This window comes from Pyxicephalus adspersus, chromosome 5, assembly GCF_032062135.1.
Source record: "Pyxicephalus adspersus chromosome 5, UCB_Pads_2.0, whole genome shotgun sequence".
Classification (NCBI taxonomy): domain Eukaryota; kingdom Metazoa; phylum Chordata; class Amphibia; order Anura; family Pyxicephalidae; genus Pyxicephalus; species Pyxicephalus adspersus.
Window position 1 is genome coordinate 4,586,474 of NC_092862.1, and position 6,329 is coordinate 4,592,802.

Here is a 6,329-nt window from a genome sequence, read left to right on the forward strand (position 1 = left end):
TATATCCCAGACCCCTGTCCCTCTGTCCACTATATCCCAGACCCCTGTCCCTCTGTCCACTATATCCCAGACCCCTGTCCCTCTGTCCACTATACCTCAGTCCCTTGGTCCACTATACCTCGGACCCCTGTCCCTCTGTCCACTATGCCTCAGACCCCAGTCCCTCTGTCCATTATACCCCAGACCCCTGTCCCCCTGTCCACTATACCTCAGACCCCTGTCCCCATGTCCACTATACCCCAGACACCTGTCCCTCTTTCCACTATACCCCAGACCTCTGTCTCTCTGTCCACTATACCCCAGACCCCTGTCCCTCTTTCCACTATACTTCAGACTCCTATACCTCTTTCCACTATACCCCAGACCCCTTTCCTTCTGCCTTAAGACTTCTGTCCCTCTACCCTCAATACCTCAGGCTTCTGTTTTCTTGTACCCCAAATGCCCGTTCCTCTGTTCTCCATGCTGAAGATTCCTGTCCCTCTGTCCTTTATGTCCAAGACCTCTGTCCCAATGTTCTCTATATTCAAGACCCCTGTGCTACATACTACAGACCCCTGTCTTTTTGTCCATACCATATACTTGTCCCTTTGTTTTTCATAACCCAGAATCCTATTCCTTTGTCCTTCATACTCCAAATCTCTGTCCTCCAAGTATCAGACCCCTGTCCATCTGTCTTTTATGTCCTAACCCCCTCTTCTGTTCTTTAGACCTCTGTCCCTTTGTTCTACCTACCTATGTCTCTTTAAACTCCACGTCACAGTTTTCATGTCCTCCTTACCCCATTCCTCTTTTCCTTTTGTCCTTTTTAACTCTTCTTGCTCTCTTCTCTTTGGCCTTGTTCTCTTTTCCTACATTTTTGCATTAAATCTAACCCATGATTTGTTCTACCATTTTTAAAGCCAGAATCAAAATTTATTTACAAGCTGCAAAATAGACACATTATTATTTTAATTATCAAATAGGATTTATATAGCGCCAACATATTATAGAGCGCTGTGCATTAAATATGGGTTGGAAATGACAGACAAATACAGACAGTGACAGGAGGAGGAGAGGATCCTGCCCAGAATAGCTTACAATCTAGGAGGTGGAGGAAGTATCACGGGTAGGTGTGGTGGAAGTGTTGGGTTTTGAGGGCTCTTTTAAATGAGCAGAAAGTAGGAGCAAGCCGAATAGGACGAGGAGACCATTCCAGAGAGTCAGGGCAGCCCTAGAGAAGTTTTGGAGCCGTGCATGTGATGAGGTTATGTGAGGAAGTCATTGGAGGAGCGGAGAGAGCGGCTAGGGGGGTATTTTTCTTTCAGGTCAGAAAGGTAAGTGGGACAAGAATTGTGGGGGTGTTTAAGGGCTTTTCTCTCCAGAAAGAGAGTCATTATTTTAAAGTCACCATCTAAACCATATAGAGATGCCTGACTGATTAAGATGTATACTCTATGCAAAGATGACACAGTCATGTAAATCTGGGTGCTATTATGTCTCCCCAGTATGTCCGGTGACAGATTTATCTAGCAGGGCCTCTGGTCTTGCCCACTTAAGGCCAGGGATAGAGCGGGTAGAACGTTGACAGTACAGGGCACTATGGATGTAAACAAAGCTTTCCCTGTGCATTGGTAAGAAACAAATAGACTTCTATCAGACCTGGGCTCGTTCAGAGCTGGAGCTGAGGGTTCTGGGTAATAGCAACTGGAACAAAGGAAGTCTTTTATGTTTGACTGACTTCTTTGCAGTTGCTTTACTGGGTGTCAGTGTCCCAGCTTGCCACTAGAGGTCTGTCCAGTCCTCAGTGTCCTCAATTCCTCCATATTGCATCACTGAGGCCTTGTTCTATTTGTACTAATGCACAGAAATGATCTGCTTTCCTTGGCAGAGAGATCAGTGTTAACTTGGCATATACCTCTGTGCACCACCAGAACTTGTCTGTGCCTGTCTGGTACCATCAAAGCAACGTCACCTCGTGGAGACACAGCATGGATCCATGTTGACCATCCATGTGGCTTTCTTAATGAAACAGAAAAGCAGATCTCCAGGCTTTATTCTGTGCTAAATTTCCCAGAAGTCAATGTTTGTCACAATCTGATTAAAATACATCTGAACCCAAACTTTTCAGGCAGCACGTGGCTCAGAGGTTAGCACTGGCCTAAGCAGCCCCAGCTCGGCCAGGACATTATCTGCATGGAGTTTGCATGTTCCCCCCGTGTTTGCTTAGGTTTCCTCTGGTTTCCTCTCACATTAAAAAACATGCAGTTAGATTAATTGGCTCCCCCAAAAATGACCTTAGACTGTAATAATGACATATGACTATGGTAGGGACATTGGATTGTGAGCTCCTTTGAGGGGCAGTTAGTGACATGACTATGGACTTTATACACCGCTGTGTAATATGTCAGTGCTATATAAATTGTGGATAATAATAATAATGTCTGGTATTTTTTTTTGCCTGTATTCCCACCACGTAGCTTCATCTTCTTTATTTGCTATGATGATAGTGGTCAACAAGAAAGAACATGGTAAATTGAAATATCTTAAGGTGCCATTGGGGTAAGAATAAAATGTTGGGTGTTATCAGGGTCCAATATGGAGTGCAATAATGGCTAAGGTGCTTGGGCTAGCAATTGGTGGTTTCTTGTGAGAGGAAGGAAGAGGGTTCCATGCTCCCTCATACCCAGAGGAGGTAGGGTTCTGTTCTGAAGACTGAAGCTTTGTAGTACCTAAAATTAAAGATTCACTTTAGGGGATTTATTTCAGGGTGCATTGTTGGTAGACGAAGGCTCCTTCCAAGGTTAGGGGGGGGGGGGGTTAAGAAATAGGTAGGCCTTGCACTCAGAATCACCAGTGTTAGTTTATTAGTACTAAGACCCAAATTATTGACAATGTTATCCTCAGCTCACCTACTGTCTTTTGCTGCCATTCTTCATAGCCTTCTCAGCAGCCTCTCTGGCCTGTAGTAACCACTCTGTCCTCGTTAGCCATCTCATTATCCTCCTCAGTTATCACCCTGATCTCTTCTGCAGTCCATTTATCTTCCTCTGTCATCACTCTGTGTTCCTTCAACTGTCTCTTTGTCCTTCTTAGCATTCCCAACTATCCCCTTTTCCACTGCAGGTATCCATCTTTTCTCTGTCCACTTCCTTATGTGTTCCTCTGTCCTCAGCCATCTCTCTGTCCTCTGCTGTCCCTCTGTTCTCCCCAGCCGCCCCCCTGCCCGACCCCGCTGTTCCCTGTCCTCACCAGCTGCCGCCTATCCTCCACTACTGTCCTCCCCAGCTGCCCCCCTGTCATCCCCAGCCGCCCCATGTTCTCCCTAGCTGCCCCCTGACCCCTCAGCCACCTCTCTGTCCTCCCCAGCTGCCCCCTGTCATCCTCAGCCACCCCCTGTCCTCCCCAGCTGCCCCCCTGCCCTCCTCAGCCACCCCCTGCCCTCCTCAGCCACCCCTCTGTCCTCCTCAGCCACCCCTCTGTCTTCCTCTGCTGCCCCCTGTCATCCCCAGCTTCCCCCCCTGTCCTCTTCAGCTGTTCCCAGCCAAAAATGCTTTTGCAAAAATTACAATTACAATTTCTGTAAAGGCTTCATGGAATAAGCTATGGACAAAATCTTTAAACACTTGCAACAATACATATCACACTAGTGAGTAGGTAAAAAAATTGAAGTTTCCCTTTAAGACCACCAACTTTATTTCTCACTAATGATAAAAACGTTCTCTGGGATTTATTTAAAGCCTAAACCCATATCCATTTTGCCTTTTCTATTGACTCCAATGAATGAAACCAAAACAAGCTGAAATTTCCTGTTCAGATTTTGGCCAGTGACTACTTACAATTCCAGCCATCTATATTGGTAAAGGAAGTATAGCAGGAATTGTGACGGAGCAGTTTGATCAGCAGAACTCAGATCCATGGAGACATCCAGTTCCTTTTAGAAGTCCTGGCATGCATAGCAGAGATCTGTCATTGTCCAGGTACTGAACACATGGAAGCCATAAGCAGCAGCTCCGGGTCAGGTGTTAGTATTGGCTCTGTGTGTGGTTGGAGGAATGTTTCTTTAGCACATTTTTGGCTCCAGTTTAAGTTTTCTGTGAACATTAGGAAGTAATATCCCATTATAACAGATCTGTGTGACACAAAGGTCGCCTGCCCGGAGGATGATGGAATAATAAAAGAATAATGAATTACAAAACAAATTAACACTGAGATGAGCAATTTCCTGGGACTCCAAACCCAGGTGACAACAAAGGGTCTGGACCTTATTTGGACAGGTACCACCCTAACATATTGATAATTCAAGGGTATAGTTCATGGTAGCTTTTTGCTTCACTTTGATGAGTTAGAAAAAAAATGGATTGGACAGGTTGGATGTTTTATTTTAACTCCTGGTGGGTCTTATAATTAAAAAGCCCAATCAGAATCTAAACTTTGTGTGGCAAGTTTACATAAAATACCTCCAAATATCATTAATCTACCTCCAAATATATACCTCCCACAAATAACTCCAAATATCAATTCTATGTAATCTAAAAGATCTTTAAAAAATTGCTGATTGTATGGACAGATTATTTTCTTTCAGACATCTACAGATATATTTCATTATGTCATTTCAGCCAATTAGAAATCAGCTTTTAATCACTCTGGCCCAGAATGTACAATGGAAGATGACAGCCGATTGGCTGTTGAGTTTTTATTATGCTGTTAACTTGTTATCCTAGGACAGTATGGCCCGGGTTGGCCTCCCTAGGGGGTAGACTTGTCCAGGCCTGAAACATCCAGTAATAGAGGGGCTCTGGAATCCACACGGCTCCTTTTTTTACTTTTCTATTTTCATTCTTGGCTGAATTGAAGCCAGAGGTATGTTGTAACAAATGCTATTTTTGCAGCGACCTTGCACGGTGTGTATTTTGGAACGGCGCCACCCCTAGGTTTGACCCAGTGGTGACCGCGGAGGGGAGTATAAATGTTCTATGTGGGGTCACAGATGGTGAATGTGAATCCATTATACCGCAGATTTCACCACCTCCTAATTATAGTTGTAACAAAATCTTTATGGAAAACTCTAAGGCTGAGCACAGAGCAAATTAAGGAGGAACTCCAAGCTGATGAGAACAAGGTAGGCAGGTTGACCTGGCACGATGGGGAAGGGGCTTTTTTGTGGAGGATGCACATGACAAACTGGGCAATTATGCAGGGCCTTAGCAGAAAGCTATAATACTTGGGGCAAAGCCTACCATCTGCAGCTGCTTGCTGTCTGTGGGGAATTTACGTGCAGGAAATAAAGTCTGGAACGTTCCATGATCTGATTCCCTCTACATGTTTTAGGTTTATTTCTGAATAACAAATCCCCTCGACAGTCTCAGAGGAAGACATGTTTACACAATGATATTCTTCCCACAGGAAAACCCTCAGATATGCGGTGTGTCAGTGTGCAGAATAACTGCGTCCTGGTATAATCAGATTGCCTGCACTGAGATGGGGCAACTAACAGCACCCAAAGGGAACCGAACACCAAATACATTTATATAATATCATCAACATTCTAATCCTGAACCCAGATGCCTATAAAATACTGATAGGGGGGTCCTGCAATTTTATTATTATTATTATTTTATATTATTATTATATACAGTATTTATATAGATCTGACATATTACACAGTGTTGTACAAAGTCCATAGTCATGTGACTATCTATCCCTCAAAGGAGCTCACAATCTAATGTCCCTACCATAGTCATATGTCATTAATACAGTCTAAGGTCAACTTCGGGGGGAAGCCAATTAACCTTTTATTTTTTGTAAACGGTAGCACCCGGAGGAAACCCATGCAAACTCCATGCAGATAGAGTACTGGCTGAAATTTGAACCTGGTATCCAGTGCTGCAAAGGCCAGTGCTAACCACTGAGCCATCGTGCTGCAACCTTTTATACAAGATTTATGAATTCTGAGTCACCAAACCAGGGACAACCCAGTCCCAATGCTCAACTGGCTTTTCTAGAGACTTGATCTACTTGTCTTACAATGATAGATTGTTGTGCTTTAGTTTTAGTGTCTTTTAGTGTACTTCCAGGTCCAACATTCTCATGGAAAGGCTGAGAGTTGCTTGGATCAACTGTTGCTTGGATCAACAGTCTCTGTTATCTTTACTTTAATCCCCAGTTATATTCTGTGCTTCTAGAAATCATCCAGCTTTTTCTTAAAGTAATCTATAGTAGTTGCTAAAATACTCCCTGGGGGAGCCGATTCCACATTTTCACAGACCTTACAGTGAAGAATCCCTTCCTTATCCGGAGCTTAAACTTCTTTTCCTCCATCCACAGATCACAGTATATTAGTGTGGTGGTCA